This window comes from Pantherophis guttatus, chromosome 2, assembly GCF_059756535.1.
Source record: "Pantherophis guttatus breed Tessera chromosome 2, ASM5975653v1, whole genome shotgun sequence".
NCBI lineage: Eukaryota > Metazoa > Chordata > Lepidosauria > Squamata > Colubridae > Pantherophis > Pantherophis guttatus.
In genome coordinates, this window is record NC_142064.1 from 261,852,743 (window position 1) to 261,872,161 (window position 19,419).

Below are 19,419 nucleotides of genomic sequence, written 5' to 3' on the forward strand. Positions count from 1 at the left end.
CTCTCTCTCTCTTTCTTTCTTTCTTTCTTTCTTTCTTTCTTTCATAAACTACAGACATTTAATCTCTTTCCTAAGATACTTATTTACATTGGCTTTTCTATTTGTTCCACTGTGTGGCTGCTCCTCCTGTTGCTGCATATTTATGCAGCACCAAAACCTTTCGAAATGTAAGCTTATTCTGTGGGTGGGCCAGCCTCTATGTGGACTGGAATCAGTCCCATTTGGGCATGACGAGGCCTTGCAGGCCAAACTGTTTTGCCTGCCAATCTTCACCCTGCTTCTTTTGGGAAAGAAAGACCATAAAAAAAAATTGCCATGCTGGCCTGTGGTGATGGGAGTTATAGTTCAAGGCCCTGGATGGAGGAAGTGGTTAAAAATGACTGCCTTACTTGATTGTCTTCAAAAGCCTGTGTGACTCAGTTCACGCAATAAACTGTAGTTAGTCACACCCAGCCAGTGGGTGTGTTAGTTTAGGTCACTATTCAAGTCTAAACTCAGAACAATGAAATAAATCATGATTCCGTTGTGGATAAGCTCATAGGAACATGGTAAACTTTAAGAATGTGCTATACAGTATGCCAGAGATTCCCAACCCCCGTTCTGTCACCCGGTACCACCAGACTGTGGCCCGTTGAGACCCAGGCCCAACAAGTGGTGGGCGAGAGGATCAAGCTTCATTTGCACAAGCGGGTGCACGCATGAAACCATCCCCTCTTCCCCCCCCTCCCCACTGCCACGGCTGCTGGTCCACACAGCCAGAAAGGTTGGGGACCACTGTTATACGCCACCTCACAAAATTGTTGGAATATGTCCATCCCTAAAAAATAATGCCATGGTGTTATGCACATTTACCCATCGACAAACCAGGGAAGGTATACAGGTAGTCCTCAATTTACGACCACAACTATGCACAAATTTTCTGTTGCTAAGTGAGACATTTGTTAAGTGTGTTTTGCCCACATTGTATGACTTTCTTGCCACAGTTACGTATGTGAATAGCTGCAGTGGTTAAGTTAGTAACATGATTATTAAGTGAATTGGGCTTCCCCACTGACTTTGTCAGAAGTTTATAAAAGGTGATCACGTACCCCCCACCCCACCCCCAGGACACTGCAAATATCACAAATATGAGTCAGTTGCCAAGCATCTGAATTTTGATCACATGACCATGGGAATGTTGCAACAGTCATAAGTGCGAAAAATGGTCATAAGTCACTTTTTTAGTGCCGTTCTAACTTCAAATGATCACTAAACAAACTACTGTTATTCTATTCTATTCTATTCTATTCTATTCTATTCTATTCTATTCTATTCTATTCTATTCTATTCCATTCCATTCCATTCCATTCCATTCCATTCTACTAAATGGTGGGATTCAAAAATTTTTACTACTGGTTCTGTGGGCATGGCTTGGTGGGCGTGGCGTGGTGTGGCTTGGTGGGCGTGGCTTGGTGGGCATAGCAGGGGAAGGATACTGTAAAATCTCCATTTCCTCCCCACTCCAGGGGAAGGTTGCTGCAAAATCCCCATTTCCTCCTGATCAGCTGGGATTTAGGAGGCAGAGAATAGATAGGGGCTGGGCCAGTCAGAGGTGGTATTTACCAGTTCTCTGAACTACTCAAAATTTCCGCTACCGGTTCTTCAGAACTGGTTAGAACCTGCTGAATACCACCTCTGATTCTACTCTACTCTACTCTACTCTACTCTATTCCTGTTCCTATTCCTATTCCTGTTCCATTCCAGTTTCATTCCTATTCTATTCCATTCCATTCCTATTCCAGTTCCATTCCACTTTGATTCTAATTCTATTCCATTCCATTCCATGAAATATACAGTAATGCATTTGTAACTGCTATACAGAAGATTGGAAGCTGTTCCTTTATATCTTTTCCCCCCTTTTCTCTTTTTTTATTTCTTTTCTATTACTGCATCACTTCTACTTCTACATTCGTTTTAAAATTTATATTATTTTTACTTTATAAAAAAATTATTATTATTTTTTAAAATGGGTGGATGATAACCTGGAAGAGTATTTTTCTACCATAGAAAAATGGTAGATTTGTTTAGTTAAGGCCTAGTATTAACCAAAGCCCTGTGTAAATTCTATATTCTTCATTCTTCTTCAGAAAAGCAGATCTGAGACAGGACAATAGCTGCCCTTCCATATTATTTAGCATAAATTAACACACATTTTTTAGCCATGGATAATGTCCATAGCCACTGTGTCTATCTCTACTTATTGCAAAAGTGACAAGTTGAGGGCCAAGATGGAGAAAATGTTACTATTTCAGCATTGGAGTTTAAATTGAAGCCTGCAATTCAGATCTGAAAGCTGTTTCTTTGTAGCAATAATGAACCAATTTTTTGGCAGTAACATAATTACTTCAAAATCTGGTGAGTGATAGACCCACAGTTGTTGCTGATGCTTGCCTTGTTTTCTGCCCAAAGTCAAAAATGCCAGTGACTGTCTTGATTATTTTGACCTCCCACCTACTTCCACCCCAAAGCCTTCCCCTTGATGATTGATCTGGGTCCAAATTATGGACATGGTTTGAAAAAAACGTAATCCAGATGTGAGAAGATGCTCCTGAAAATATGAAAGAAAGCACCAGATTTCCATTAGGATCCTGGCAGGAGCAAAGAAGTTAGTTAACAATCAGAGTCCTATTTGTATCTTCCAAAGGTGCTTTTTCAGGAGGCAGCTGGACTTTCTTGTTTTTTCTTTGAAGACCTTTCGCTTCTCATCCAAGAAGCTTCTTCAGCTCCAGATAAACACAGATAAACATCCAAGTGCTTCAATGACCCTCAAAAAGGATGGAAATGACCAGTTGCCTGCAAGGAATATACAGTAAATCCTTCCATTCCCCACATCCAGTCAGAGCTGAGGAAGCTTCTTAGATGAATCTCTGAGAGAGATTTTTCCCTCTCAGCCACGGCGAGAAGAGGCAGCCTAAAGATGGCTGCTATGAAGCTGGGACAACCAAGAAACAACTAAGATTGGTGCTGGAGCAAAGTAGGTGAAGAGTGACTGGAACTGGGGGAGAGGATTCCTTTTTGCTTAAAACCTAACCCCAAGGAATAATTTAGAACTATTTGCTCAGAATTATTTGTTAAAGCAGCGATCAAGCATTCTGAGAAAAATACCAAACTGGAAGAAAAATATGCAAAGAGAGAAAAACAATAAATCTTTAAAAAATACAGAAAATTGGACTCTTAAACTGGGAAGATGTGGTAATGGAAAGGCATTTTAAAATGCTGGAATTATCTATTTAAAAACTTATTCGGCTTCTATAATTGAACTACAATTAAAATTCACAATTGAAAGACTAAAATTAGATTGATCAGTGGCAAGTTTAAGTTGAGAGCGGCACCTGCTGACGAAAGGAAAATATACAAGTCTGGGAATACTTATATGAAGGATTGTGAAACATCTTCAAAAGAAAAAACAAGAAAGTCCAATTGCCTCCTGAAAAAGCACCTTTGGGACAACCATGACCTGGATGACTGAGAATCTCTACAGACTCCTGTTTGTATAGTATTTGATATCAAACAGTTCAGGAGCCTAGAACATAAAGATAAGTAGTCCTTGAGTTTACAACCACAACTGAGCCCAAAATTTATGTTGCTAAGTGAGACATTGGTAAAATGCGTTTTGCCCTATTTTATGACTTTTCTTGCAACAATTTTTTAAAGTGAATCATTGCAGTTGTTAAGTTAGTCACCCAGTTGTTAAATGAATCGGGCTTCCCCATTGACTTTGCTTGTCAGAAGGTCACAAAAATGGATCACTTGACCTCAGAATACTGCAACTGTCATAAATATGAATCAGTTTGAAAGCATCTGAATTTGGATCGTGTGACCATGGGGATGCTGCAATGGTCGTAAGAGTGAAAAAAGGTCATAAGTCACTTTTTTCAGTGCTGTCGTAACTTTGAACGGTCACTAAATTATTATTATTATTATTAGTTCAATTTATATGCCGCCTTTCTCTGGAGACTCAGGGCGGCTTACAATGCCTTGATAGTACAGGGGTTTAGTGCACCCTGTAATTAACACAGCTGCCTGCAATTTCTGCTGGTTCGAATCTCTCCAAGGCTCAAGGTTGACTCAGCCTTCCATCCTTTCTAAGGTAGGTGAAATGAGGACCCAGTTTGTGGGGGCAATAAGCTGACTTTGTATAAAACATACAAAAGAATGAAGGCTATTGCTTAACGCACTGTAAGCCGCCCTGAGTCTCCGGAGAAGGGCGGCATATAAATCAAATTAAAAAAAAAAAAATGCATTTAGAAAAAACCATTATAAAAACATTTTAAAATTAAAACATTAAAACCCATTCATACCATTCATGGCCGAATCTCACAAGAATGAGAGCCTGGATAGCTCAACAGACAGAGCTCTGTAATTTAAGACCAGCTGTCTGCAATTAAAGTAAGATCGAATCCCGCCAGGCTCAAGGTTGACTCAGCCTTCCATCCTTTCTAAGGTAGGTAAATTGAGGACCCAGTTTGTGGGGGCAATAAGCTGACTTTGTATAAATATACAAAAGTATGAAGGCTATTGCTTAATGCATTGTAAACCGCCCTGAGTCTCCGGAGAAGGGCGGCATATAAATCAAAAATTTAAAAAAAAATTTAAAAAATGAAATGTTGTAAATTGAGGACTACCTGTAATTGTTTTTATTGTCCCTTTTTTTTTTTACAAAAAATAATCAAGAATCAAAAGATGTTTCCAATTCTCATGCTTTTGGAGAAAAAAGACAGGTTTATATAACTCTTTAAATGCTTTTAAAAATAGAATACAATAAAGATTTTAGAATTGTATTTATAATTGTTCACATTAGCTTAAACTGAGCACCAAACACTCTGTGCTGATACTAAGAGGCGTTAACAAAATTGCAACTTACTCCCTTTTCTTACTTCCTGTTTTGTTTTTAAATCACATAACCCATTTCCTCCAAAAATAGAGGGGTGTGGCACTGTCACTTTCTAATTATGTATTGCACTCTAAAAATAAGTTCTCACACCTAAAGTGTGGTGAGCAGGATTTTAACATTTAAAACGGTATAGGGCAGTGACGGCAAACCTTTTTGGGACCGAGTGCCCATACCGGAATGCGCATCCATGTGCGTGCATATGCACGTGCTGGAGCACCGGAAACCAGTGGTGAAATCCATTTTTTTTTACTACCGGTTCTGTGGGCGTGGCTTGGTGGGTGTGGCAGGGGAAGGATACAGCAAAATCTCCATTCCCACTCACTCCAGGGGAAGGATACTGCAAAATCCCCATTCCCTCCCCACTCTGGGGCCAGCTAGAGGTGGTATTTGCCGGTTCTCCAAACTACTCAAAATTTCTGCTACCAGTTCTACAGAACCTGTCAGAACCTGCTGGATTTCACCCCTGCGGGGTGAAAGACCAGCTGGCTGGCACATGCATGCCTGTTTTTTGGCCATTTTCAGGCTGTTTCCAGGCCATTTTCAGGCTGTTTTCTGGCTATTTCGGGCCAAAAACAGCCTGAAAATGGTTCGGAAAATGGCCTGAAAACGGCCCGGAAATGCCCAAAAAATGGGCTGGTTTTTGGGTGTTTTCAGGCCATTTTCTGGCACTCAGGCATCTGGGAATACCAGCTGGTTGAAAACCAGAAGAGCAGCTGGCATGCGTGCCCACAGAAAGGGTTCTGCGTGCCGCCTCTGGCACGCATGCCATAGGTTCGCCATCATGGGTATAGGGCTTTCTGCCTGAGCAGGGGGTTGGACTAGAAGACCTCCAAGGTCCCTTCCAACTATGTTATTCTGTTATTAAATTAGCATTTTTACAGTGGAGTGGGTTGTATACATTTTGGATTCAGTTCCAAAAGGGTGCTGCAGGAGGTGTGCCTTTTTGTCTTTTCTTAAAACTGCTGAACCACTAACATACATGCACAAACCTATAGCGTAAAATTGGTCCCAAAATATCCCTAAGGAAAATACCAAAAAGATGTGTGTGTGTGTGTGTGTGTATGTTGTGTGTTTCCCTCTTTTGACTCCTGGACTTCCTTGCAATTTTCTTGGCAAGATTTTCAGAAATGCTTTGCCATTGCTGTTTTTTTCCTTAGGCTGAGAGAGAGGGGCTGTCTTTGTGCCTAAGGCACTGGCGTCTTTAACCAATACAGGTACTCCTCGACTAACAACAGTTCATTTACTGACCGTTCAAAGTTACAACATCACTGAAAGAAGTGACCTATGACCATTTTTCACACAACAGTTGCAGCATCCCCATGGTCATGTCACGTGATCGAAATTCAGACCGTTGGCCACTGACTCTCATATTTATGATGACTGCAGTACAGGGGTGGGTTCTAAAATTTTTTACTACCGGTTCTGTGGTTGTGGCTTATTTTATGGGTGTGGCTTGATGGTCGTGTGACAATTATTTAGGATTTAGCAGAGGTACTGGTCTACCGGGCTTTTAACTGCTTGCAGAGCTGTACCAGTCTACCCATTTGTTTTTGGAGGCACTGATCTACTCATGTATTTTTGCAGGCACTGATCTACTCATGTATTTTTGCAGGCACCGGTCTACTCATTTGTTTTCTTTTAACACTGATTAGCTGTAGGGCGGCCCTTTGAAGCCCCGTGGCAAGAGTTTAAACACTTTTTTTTCCCTCTAGCCATCAGCTGGGACTCAGGAGGCAGCAATAGATTGGGGGTGGGGCCAAATAAAAGGTAAGAATAACGTGGGGAGGGGTGGGGGGTGGGAGGGCAGAACCGGTTCAGTGACATCATATCGTCACCGCTACCGGCTTGGCGGAACCGGGCCGAACCAGGAGGAACCCACCACTGCTGCAGTATCCTGGGAGCATGTGATCAGCTTTTGCAACCTTCTGACAAGTAAAGTCAATGGGTCAACAAGATTCACATAATACACATGTTACTAATTTAACAACTGTGGCAAGAAAGGTAAAATGGGGCCAAAGTCATTTAACAAATGTCTCGCTTAGCAACATAAATCTGGGGGTCAATTTTTGTCATAAGTTGAGGACTACCTGTAAATCCAAGCTGACTGACTGACTCTCTCTCTCCCCCCTCCCCCTCTCCTCCCCTCCCAACTTAAGATATGTGGACTTAAAACTTCCAGAAATCTTCAGCTAGCATGGCTGGCAGAAGAATTCTGGGAGTTGAAGTCTATCTATCTTAAAGTTGCCAAGGTTGAGAAACACTGGAATAGAAGCTGTTCCAGAATGCTATATAGTAGTGATGGCTAACCTTTTTGTTGTTGCGTGCCGAAAGTGCGTCCACACCCATAATGCAATGTACACAAGACCCCCCCCCCGCATGCCCTGTGCATGCAACACCCTCCCCCCTCCCCCCATGCTCTCCGTGCATAGTAGTAGTAGGCCTCCCTGCAGCCTCCTGGGAGCAAAAACAGGCCACGGGGGGCCATGCCGCACCCTCCTATGCCCCATTTTGGGCCTAGTAGGCCTCCCTGCACTGGGTTATAATGCAATGCATCTCCCTGCGCAGACCCCGCCCATGCACGCGTGTCTTCTGAGACCTGAAAATCAGCTGGCCAGTGTGGTGGAGCTGAGCTGGGTGATGGCTCGCGTGCCTGCGGAGAGGGCTCTGCACGCCACCTGTGGCATGCGTGCCATAGGTTCGCCATCACGGCTATATAGCCTCTCAGTTCCTGTAAGATATATATTTTCTCCTGCAGCAAAATTGGGAGCAAACAAAGGATCAAATGTCATTGCAATCAGGGATCGTATCTTTTTAAGAGGTCTCGTAAAATACTGCAGTCATTTCCCCTGCAGGTTGGAAAACAAATTCAGCAAGGATTTATGTGACGGAAATCCAGAAGTGAGTAGAATATTTCAGAGCACGGATGGAGAAGGTGTTGTATTTATGAAAGGCAGTTTATAGGAAATAAGGGGAAAAAAAGTGTTAGAAAAAAATGAAACCGGCTGAGGATAGGAATGTTTTACCTAAGGGAACTTTAAGATGGTATATCCTGCCTCCTTTCCAAAATGGAATGGTCCGTTCTGTCTCCTGAGAATTAGGACACCTTTTGAAATTTATGGCTTTTTACCAAAATCTGGAAGAACACAGGCCTGCTGTCTGCTACTAGTTTTTTCCTGACAGCTTCATTGATCTGATAAGTTTGCAAGAAAAAGCCAAATTATTTGCAGGAAAAGTAAGATGAAAACCACCTGGCTATTAGGAGCTACAATTAACAACTGTTTTTATAATATAAATGCAGACAAGGCTGCTTTGAGACAATGAAATACAAACATTCTGCCTGCTTTCAAGCATTGTTTTAAGCCATTGTTTCTTGGACCGTGGATTATGGAACAAAATAAAAAGTGTTGTTTTTACCCACAGACATATAATCCAGACTTTAGAAATCATGACGAATGATTTAGCTCATCAGGACAAGTCACACACAAACAAATCATGTTTTGATGCAATGTATTGAGAGAACCTGACCAGCATAGGTATAAAAAGTTGCTTTGAGGTCACAGCATGTTTACAAACATTCCACGTGATTTGATTCAGGGCTTTGAACTAAGCCTTTGTTTCCATAATCACAGATTATTGAATAAAGTGCACTTGTATGGGTTCGAACAACGTGTGAAGGCAAAACCACATTATTCCCATTAAGGTTTAATGTGTTTTCTGAAGTCAGCTGAGGCAATGTTTTGACATTATCAACGAGATGATGACAGAAGAAAGAGCTAACTCCTTGTCTGAAATTATATGAAATATCAAAAGTTGAACGCTCTTAGGAAGCAAAGGAGACCAGTTAAATCAGTGTTTTTCAAATCCAATTCCCCCGCCAACTTTGAAAAGCACTGATCTAAATTAAGTTGCAAAACAGTTGCTCTGGAAAGCCCCAGATACTCCCAGAAGGGGATATTTCTTAGTAGCATGATAAGGTGTAATTTTGCCAGTAATATCTAGTTTGAAGTCCATTTAAATGTAGACAAATTAAGACATGTAGTATGAGGGTAAAGGTCCGTTCTTCGAGCTTGTGGGTTGGTTTCCGAATCTTTCGTTACCAGGCTAGGAAATGAAGGGAAACAATAATAAGGATATAATAAATAATACTAGGATATGATATACTGGTATACTAGATTCTGTAACCCTTAGGTTCCTGTAATACATATATGCCTTTGTATTTGTATCACACATATTATGTATATTTGTATCTCCTGTAACAAACATATTCTGTTATTAGGCCTCTGTAATGTATCTGGTATTTGTCAAACGTATGTCCCTGCCATTTGACCTGAACCCATATCAATCTTCTCCCTGTTTTTTTTCTTGTGCCATCTAAGAGCATGGTACGTATCTCCAAGGCATAATTTACACCTCAGCCCTAATTTATGTTTGATCTGGATAAACTCCTACTTTCCAAAGCCAGGGGGCCAAAATGGCCAATTGAGTAAACAAAGAAATGCTCAAGATGACTAATTGGGAAGTTTCTATTCCCCCTTGCAGGGCAACAAGGAATGCACGGGCCTGGATTGGGAGGCCAGAGTTGGGTACTACCTGACGTCTCTGAGGGTATAAAAGGACGCCATATCTTCCCCAAGGTGTGGCTATTTCCTCGCATGCATTGTATCTGTATGTTCTGGATATAGTTCCACCCAGTATTTTGTTTTTGGTCATAAATAAAATCTGCTTTTTTGCAAGCCTCGTCTTGAGTCTCTCTCTTTGGCATTCTGGTGACTCAAGTATATTTTGGGACCTTACAGAAACATCAGCAGCAGAACTTAGGGAATGTCAGTGTCAGTGTTCTGTTTATAAGGGCTTCAGGTGTGGGTGTGTCAAGGGAGGGTCTTGGGACAAGTCAGTTGTGAGTGTCTGTTGTAGGTCCAGCTATAACTTTGGAGAGTTGTCCTCAGAATGATAGATACTCAGCCACTCCGTCTGCATCCCAGTTTAAAAAAGGTTGCTCATCTCGGATCTGTGAAGAACAGGGGAGAAGTTTGAGGTGGCCTTCCAGTATGGTCAATGGTCATACAAGACTAGAGGTAGCTTTAGAATAATGTTTCTTAACTTTGGCAACCTTAAGACGTGTGGACTTCAACTCCCAGAGTTCCCAAGCCAGGAAAATCCTTCTAGTGCAGTGCAGTGCATTTCAAATTTAGCAACTGTGTAGACTTCCACTTCCTAGAATTCTTTAACTGGGATGCTGGCTGGGGAATTCTGGGAGTTGAAGTGCACACAACATGTTACCAAGGTTGAGAAACACTGTTCCAGATCATAAAAATCTGTTAGGATCTCTTATCCCGTACACCAGTGTTTTTCAAACCTAGTAACTTTAAGATGTGTGGACTTCAACTCCCAGAAGTCCTCAGCCAGCTAATGTGAAAAAGGAATATTTTTTTTCTCTGCAGGGAAACAAGTGGGTGTGATACAGCAACCTTCTCCAAACGATCTTCTTGTACAATGAACTTCAGCTCCCAAAATCCATTTTAATGATGGTTTGCCTTCTGGGGAATTCTGGGAATCAAAGCCCATACAAAGTCAATTATGAACCGTGGTGGCGCAGTGGTTAGAATGCAGTATTGCAGGCTAATTCTGCTGACTGCCAGCAGTTCGATTCTTACCGGCTCAAGATTGATTCAGCCTTCCATCCTTCCGAGGTCAGTAAAATGAGGACCCAGATTGTTGCAGAGTTTACGAGCTCCTCCAGCAAGTTGACTCTGGCATATAATTCCCAAATCCATCACCTGGGTTCAAAATGGACAGAATAAATAGGGTATAATATTCTTGTGCAGTTTTAATTTTCAAGAAGATTTTAAACCATCTAGAAAATTGCAATAAAGAGGAAATATATTCAAGATTGAAACAAAATCCTACTACAAAAAATGCTAGGATAAGAAGTATATCAGTTGAATACAGCTGGAGAGCTTGTTTGGAGACTTCTGCAATGTTTTGTATCTCAGATGATGGTGTGAATATGTTGAAAGCTAACATTCCTACAAGCAACCATGTTCAACCTGTTGCTTCTTGTATGGAAGTGATGTTATTAACAGTGAAAACTGCACGAGGATTTTAAAAATATCCTGTAAAACTAAAAATCTACAATGCAAAGGTTGGAAGGCTGAGTCAACCTTGAGCCGGTGAGACCCAAACTGCACCGTGCTGAAGGACACAAACAAGTGGGAACCTGAACAAACCAAAGAAAAGCAAGTCAACAACATGGGAAGGAGATACCTTCTTGAACAACAGATTTGAATTATGTTCTTTCTCTGTCTTTCTAGCTAGCTACCTATCAAGTATACTTTGTGGCAGTGGTGGAATTTAATTTTTTTCACTACCGGTTCTGTGGGCGTGGCTTGGTGGGCGTGGTGTGGCTTGGTGTGGCTTGGTGGAGTGTGGCAGGGGAAGGATACTGCAAAATCTCCATTCCCACCCCACTCTGGGGCCAGCCAGAGGTGGCATTTGCTGGTTCTCCGAACTACTCAAAATTTCTGCTACCGGTTCTCCAGAACCTGCAAGAACCTGCTGAATATCAACCCTGCTTTGTGGATAGAGGCTCTACATAGCTATCAAAGGATTGGGCCCCTTTTGGAAGTCTCACCTGACTGCAATGAGAGTTTGGGGGTCCAAACTAGGTTTAAAACAAGCTTATGAACATCACAGCCAAGAAAACAAGTGGTGATGTAGCTGGGAGCCTGGGGATTTGTGGGGAGAAAGACAAAAGGGGGTGAAAGGCAAAAGCGGTTTAGAGTAAGCAAAATTATTTTTATCGAAGCCCGAATCGAGGAATCCTCTTTTCTGTGCCTGGCAATGGCGTCTCTCTGTTCATTGCTGTATTTTCCAGAGCTTATTTGGAACTATTTCTCTTCCCACAAGAGATGACTGTGGTAAAGCCAGATTGCACAAAGCAGCTTTTAGTGGGTTTCGGCTAAAAGGGGGAGGGAAGGCAACGAGAGATTAAAAAATGGAAAAGACAAGGCTGGGGGGGGGGCTGGGCTGTTTCTTCTGTGAATGCTTTTCTTTGCAAGAAACAACGTGAAATTGGAAGTTGGACATTTGCGTTGCAACAAAAGGGTTTTTTCTCTTTAGCGTCCACTAAAATCAGGTCTCACAACTCAGTCTCGCTCATATAAACAACATTTCTCCAACCCTTTGGTAGAGGAGTTCTTCTTTTCCCAGGTTCTGGGCCTTTTGATTCTCACTCTGTGCTCTTCAAAATGGGACCCATTCTTTGAAGGCACAATAGCATTTAGATGTTCAAGGGATATGAACCCTGATCCCCATCCCTCAATACTCTTCTTTAGAGACAAGTTTCCTAGCCAGATATCACAACCTTGTATCATGGGTTCCTTGTGGTAGATTAGGAACTCCGCTGGTCTTAAAGAAATGCTGTGAAGCACGGGAAGGCACCAGAGTGCTTTCAGATAGCACATAGCAGCCATTTGGGGAGAAACCTACAATAGCGGCCTTCAGAGTGCTTCTTGGTCCCAACCAGTGGTGGGATTCAGTCAGTTCGCACCACTTCGGGAGAACGGGTTGTTAATTTTCTGAGCAGTTTGGAAAACTGGTTGTTGGAAGAAATCATTAGGGCAGAGAACCGGTTGTTAAATTACTTGTATCCCACCACTGGTCCCAACCCTTAACTTTCTTTCTTTCTTTCTTTCTTTCTTTCTTTCTTTCTTTCTTTCTTTCTTTCTTTCTTTCTTTCTTCCTTCTTTCTTTCTTTCTTTCTTTCTTTCTTTCTTCCTTCCTTCCTTCCTTCCTTCCTTCCTTTCTTTCTTCTTTCTTTCTTTCTTCCTTCCTTCCTTCCTTTCTTTCTCTCTCTCTCTCTTTCTTTCTTTCTTTCTTTCTTTCTCCTTCCTACCCCTTCCCTTTCCTTCCTTCCTCCTCCTCCTCCTCTTCCTCTTCTTCTTCTTCCTCTTCCTCCTCCTCCGTCAGCCTTCATCTTTTGCCCACACTAGCTTTCTGTACCTATAAGCCTATTGACTCTGCTCGCTTATCAGCACACATATTAAAATTGGAACGATGCAGAAAAGATTAGCAGGGATCGGCGTGAGTGACAATAAACCCCTAGAAGCAACAGATGCAAATCCAGCAGAGGGAGGGATTCTGAGCTTTTAGCTTCTTTGTCTCAAAGACCGATTTGGCGTGCTTGTAGGTGTTGTGTTGGTTCGATTGAAAACCTTGGGTGTTCAGTACTTCCTTCCTCTTTTGATTCAATCCCCTTTCTCTGCTAACTTTCACCCGCTCAGCTAAGCTACCTATCTGATTGATGGAGAGCTCGTGCAAGATCATATCTGTCAATAGACTTGAGTTAAGGTTTTTCCTAACTAAGACGTACTTTATTTTTTTCTACAAGCAGCACCAGCCTCAAGAATACTTTCTTACAAGTGTTTTTCTCTCCACACATTCTTTCCATCACCCAGAGTGAGATGATCTGTAATGATTCATTCATTCATTCATTCATTCATTTAGTCATTCATTCATTCATTTGTTTAGTCATTCATTCATTCATTCAGTCAGTTAGTCAGTCAGTCAGTCAGTCAGTCAGTCAGTCAGTCAGTCAGTCATCTATCTATCTATCTATCTATCTATCTATCTATCTATCTATCTATCTATCATTCATTCATTCATTCATTCATTTAGTCATTCATTCATTCATTTGTTTAGTCATTCATTCATTCAGTCAGTCAGTCAGTCATCTATCTATCTATCTATCTATCTATCTATCTATCTATCTATCTATCATCTATCTATCTATCTATCATCATTCATTCATTCATTCATTCATTCATTCATTGACAGATGAAGTTGCTTAGATAAGCAATGAAACGTCTCAGATTAACAAATTTTGGTCCAGTTGCCATGACTTAACCTTTTTAGATACTTTTGGCCTGGATGATTGAGTCTTCATTGATATATTGCCATGATGGCAAACCTATAACACGTGTGCCACAGCTGGCACGCAGAGCCTTCTCTGCAGGTACGCCAGCCATCGCCCCAGCCCAGCTACACTGCACACCCATGTGCAGCTTCTGCCGGCCAGCTGGCCTTTGGCTCTCTGGTGCGCATGTGCAGGGGGCGGGGCACATGCAGGGGATGCATGTGTGCATGCACAGGGGAGCGCATGCACAGAGGGCACTCGCATTGCATTTTGGGGGTTCGTGCAGGCACTCCCTGCAACCTGTTTTGGGCCCGGAAGGCCTCCTGCAACCAACCTGGAAGCCAAAAAATGGGTGATGGGGGATGTGTGCGCATGTGCGGGGGAGGGGCAGGCCGCATTCACGGGGAACGCTCGCATTGCATTTTGGGGGTGCATGCGCACACTTTGGGCACTTGGCACCAAAAAGGTTAGCCATCACTGATATATTGCAATACATTTTGAGGAAAAACCGCTGCAGTTGGTATAGCAAGAATTGGTACATTCTCTGCCCATCTATTTTTTTTTAAGTTTGACTGATGAGGTTGCTTGGATGAGCAACGAAACGCCTCAGCTTAACCAAATTTGGTCCAGTTGCCATAAGTTAACCTTTTAGATATCTGCAATGGTTGTTCTCTTATGACTTTTATAAAAGGCATTCTTTTATAAAAGAATTTTTTAATTTTTAATATTTTTTAGTATTTTATATATTCAAATTTTAAAATTGGTTTTAAATTGATTGGGTTTTTAATTTGTCTGGGCCAAAACTATTTAATTTGATTTTAATTCTGCTTTTAAATTTTGTATGTATGGATTTTATTGTTGGCTGTTCACCGCCCTGAGTCCTTCGGGAGTAGGGCGGTATAGAAATCAAATCAAATAAATCTTGTTTTGTGTAAAAAAAAAATCCATATTAAAAAAAAACGCACAATAGATTAGCGCAATTACTTTAGGAAGACGCCTCTGTCGTTTTACTAGAGACGTGGTTTTGACATGTCTGCAGCAACATTGGCAAGCAACCCTATCATCAGATTATTATCTTTCTGTAGGTTTCAGGACTGTTTACTCCGTGTTCCTAAGCCAACATCTTTTAATTAGTTCCAAAATTTGTATTTGGCTGCATTCTGAAAATACTGGAAAATGTTTTTTGCTGCGGCACTCAACCGAGTGATTGATAAAGCATGATAAATAATGATCATTTTGAAACCCCTTAACCCAACCAGCCCTGTTTCTTCTAGGCTGCCAATGTGGCATTGTTATTAAACCTGCTGTTTACATGCAAGTGCTCTGTAACAGGGGCAGAAGGTTTAAAGAAGGAATGAAAATAATTGCAGAATAAAGATCCGGATAAATGCAAGCTCTTTTTATAGTTTAAAGCAATCTGTTGGTTTTTTTAAAAAAAAATATGGATACAAAAATAGCTTAAAATTGAATGGGCACTGTTGGAGAAGTTGGGGCGCCAATTCTCTTCTCAATGAAGGTTCCTGGGTGCTCTCTAGCTTGGTTGTTGAGTGCCCGTGCTCAGCGTCATGTCCACAGGTTAGCTTTGGGAAATAGATGTATGAGTGCTGCCAGCATTTCTGCAGAGGTTGAAGGGGTGGGGTGGAAAGTCAGCCTGTTAGTGCTCAGACCATACGTCGCACGCTACATCAAATTGGTCTGCAGAGCTGTTGTCCCAGAAGGAAGTCTCTCCTAAAGATGATGCACGAAAAAGCCCACAAACTGTTTACTGCAGACAAGCAGAACAGGTGAGGAGTACAAAGACAAGTGTGTCTTGCCTACAGCCAAGCATGGTGGTGGGAATGTCATGGTCTGGGGTTGCATGAGGGCTGCTGGCACTTGGGAGTTACAATTCATTGAGGGAACCATGAATGCCAACATGTACTGTGATATACTGAAGCAGAGCATGATCCCCTCCCTTCGGAGACTAGGCCGCAGGGCAGTATTCTGGGTGTGCGCACAGGAGGCGGCAAGTGCTTGCATCCTGGGTGAAAGGGAAGCACTCAGCCTGTGGGGCAAAACCATGCGGGTAGTGATGGGAGTGTCCCGATACTCTCATGTTACACCCCTCCTGCGCGACCTGCATTGGCTACTGGTTGCCCTCCGGGTGAGATTCAAGGTGCTGGTTATCACCTATAAAGCCCTACATGGCTTAGGCCCAGGGTACCTGACGGACCATCTGTGGCCAGGAACAGCTCCCCATCACCCGGTGCGTTCCCACAGAGAGGGCCTCCTTGGAGTGCCATCGGCCAGGCAGTGTCGTCTGGCGACTCCTAGGGAACGAGCCTTCTCTGTGGGCGCACCTATCTTATGGAATCAACTCCCACTGGAGCTCCGGGTGGCCCCTGACCTGCGCTCTTTCCGCCGTGACCTTAAGACATGGTTATTTCACCAGGCCGGTTTGGACTGAAGGGGTTTTTAAGGGGAGTTTTAATGGTTTTTAACATTTAATGTTGATTTGTCTATTTTATTGCTGTGAGCCGCCCTGAGTCCTTTTCGGAGAGAGGGTGGCATATAAGCTTAATAAATAAATAAATAAATAAATAAAACGGTCCCCAGGGATGCCAGGCCCTGAGTGTGCACTGCCTCCTGCGCATGTGCCCAGGGGGCGGGGTGGATGTAGCACCTCGCTGGCTCCAGGGCGGCCCCGCAGATCTAAGGCCGACCACATTCTGGCTCGGATAGCCGCCACCAAGTTGTAGCTCAACACAGCAGGGGTGGGTTTCACTTACCTTTACTATTGGTTCGCAGCGGGATCGTGTGTGCGCATTCGATTCACAGGCACGCACGCTCTTCTGCGCATGCACAGATTACCAATGATGACATCGTGCCGGGTGGGTGGAGCCTCCTGACGGTTTTACTATCGGTGCTATAAAACCGGACAGAACTAGGAACAACCCACCACTGCAGCACAGGTACATGCTCAGACACACATTTTTTTTCCTCATTTGTATTTTTTAAAGTAATATTTTGCAGCATGTTTATTGCAATAGCGTTTACGGTATAGCTGTACTTCATGTTTATTTTGCCAGCCGCAAAGAGCACAGAGGACGCTGTCCCAACCACAGCGAGTTTTATGCCTCAGTTTCGTTTCTTTTTGCAGGAATGTTAAACTGTGTAAAAAAAAAACACACAACAACTCCTATATGAACCATGAAGGATCATATCTTTCCAGACCTGTGTTTTTTTTCCCTCCCCAAATATGAAGTTGTTTTTCTTGGCAAGCAACGTTCTAGGGCAGAGTCGGACAGATTCTGGTTTGTGGGACTAATGTGGTTTAGTAAAGCTCTTTTCTCTTGCCTGAGACCCTCTCCCATTCCCCAAACCCACCCTCCCGGGTTGGAACATCAAAATGGTTCGTCCCACAACTTTGGAATTGGTGGCAGAAGATATTTCCAAGTGGAGTTGGCCTGTTGTGAACATCACCGCCATCCAAGTGGAAATGTTGCTTTTAGCTCAAAGGGACACTCTAGCTCAGGGATCTCCAACCTTGGCAACTTTACGACTTGTGGACTTCAACTCCCAGAATTCCTCAACCAGCATATGCTGGCTGAGGAATTCTGGGAGTTGAAGTCCACAAGTATGCTGGCTGAGGAATTCTGGGAGTTGAAGTCCACAAGTATGCTGGCTGAGGAATTCTGGGAGTTGAAGTCCACAAGTCGTAAAGTTACCAAGGTTGGAGGCCCCGTTCTAGCTGACTTGCAGACTAGCTTCTCGCAATGGTGGCTTCTAGGTGGGATAGATAGACCACAATAGGAATTGTGATAGTAGTATAGGTAGTCCTCGATTTACAACAGTTTGCTTAGTGACCATTCAAAGTTACAACGGCACTGAAAAAAGGGAATTATGACCATTTTTCACACTTATGACGATTGCAGCATCCCCATGGTCATGTGATCAAAATTCAGACGTTTGGCAACTGGCTCGTATTTATGACCGCTGCAGTGCCCTCGGGTCACGTGATTCTCGTTTTACGACCTTCTTACAAGCAAAGTCAATGGGGAAGGCAGATTCACTTAACAGCCAGGTTACTAACTGAACAACAGCAATGATTCACTTAGCAACGGCGGCAAGAAAGGTGGTAAAACAGGGAAGAACTCATTAACATTAATCTTGCTTAATCTTATCTTGCTTGAGCAAGGGGTTGGACTAAATGACCTGCAAAGTCCCTTGCAACTCTGTTATTCTATGTTATCAACAGAAAATTTTGGTTCAACTATGGTCATAAGTCGAGGATTCCCTGTATAGCTTTGCAACCTGTTTTTTTTTAAGGTATTCATCTGGCCATTTCTTCACTAGGAAGTTTGTAGGGTTAGCCTATAGATTCAGGAAATACAAATCTGGAGTCAATCGTGGATAAAATTTCCCTTCCATTTATTTCTACCTTTTCAGCCTTGGGATAGAAGCAGGTGTGAAATGCTCCCGGTTCGGACTGGATCGCCCGATCCGGTAGCGATGGAGGTGGGTGGTTCAGAGAACTGGTAGCCAAAATCCCTGCCCCCCCCTCATGCCCAGCTGAGCCGCATGATCATCAGAGGCTTTTTAAAATTATTTTTAAAAGCATTTTTTCTACAACCTCTTCGGCCGAAAAAATGCTTTTAAAAGTAAAAAAAAAAGCCTCTGATGATCGTGTGGCTCAGCTGGGATCGTCAGAGGCTTTTAAAAGCATTTTTTCTACAACCTCTTTGGCTGAAGAGGTTGTAGAAAACATGATTTTAAAAGTTTTTTTTTTTTAAAGTTGGCCATGCCTACCCAGTCATATTACCCCCACCACCAAGCCACGCCTACAGAACCGGTAGTAACAAATTTTACATTTCACCACTGTATAGAAGAAAGTTGCCATTACAGGAGTATCAGAACGGAGTGGCAGAATCCTCAGCAGAATCAAGAATTAACAAACGGCAAGAGGAAACAAAATGAAAGTAAACGATTTTATTGCATGAAAAAGTAGTGCAAAACAGTGCCAACTCATTGTAAGACTCACCTATTTGGTCAAACGTAGTCTAGATACATTGGATTATGAATTCCTAAATCCTAGCCAGCTAAGCGGGTTACTGAAAGGGTAGCTCAGTTTTGGGTGGTGGTTGGTGGTGTTACACTATTCTGAGACAGGTGCTGCCCAGGAAGATGACTGAAAATTTTGGTTGGTGAAATTGCAAACCCTGAGAATTTTTGTACACTGTTTAAAATTAGGACTTATCAAACTTCAGGCTCTCCAGAAACAGACAAAAAGACTGTTGGATTATAAACATTTGAACGTGAGAGAATGTGGAATCCAGAGGTCTGTCCAGTCAAATAGAAAGTTGAACGCATAGTGATAAATCCCTGGGAAACCCAAAATTAGGAGAGTGGAAAAGATGGGGGGTGTTTCCTCCTTTTTAGCAATGACACACCCTCATTTGCGTTGGTTAATTTTTTTTCCCCCCAAGAAAAAGTGGCGTTGAGTTCAGAAAAGAATACATTCTCAGATAGAAAGCACTTCTGATTATAAATAATCAATGCAGTGGATGGTGTGAAAAAGGGCTTTGGCTAGGAA

The 19,419-nt window shown here is 42.5% G+C and overlaps 2 protein-coding genes across 2 annotated transcripts in view; both read right to left on the minus strand.

Annotated features, from left to right (window-relative positions):
* The window catches only part of LOC132712326 (uncharacterized), a 200,735-nt gene that overhangs the window by 139,885 nt on the left and 41,431 nt on the right, over positions 1–19,419 (minus strand). The window lies entirely within an intron of this gene.
* Positions 18,801–19,419, minus strand: part of LOC117667875 (complement C4-like) — a 104,193-nt gene continuing 103,574 nt past the window's right edge. Inside the window, exon 41 of the mRNA XM_060693346.2 lies at positions 18,801–19,419. This exon is cut by the window's right edge and continues 1,019 nt beyond it. The gene's annotated coding sequence lies outside the window, so the exon portion shown is untranslated.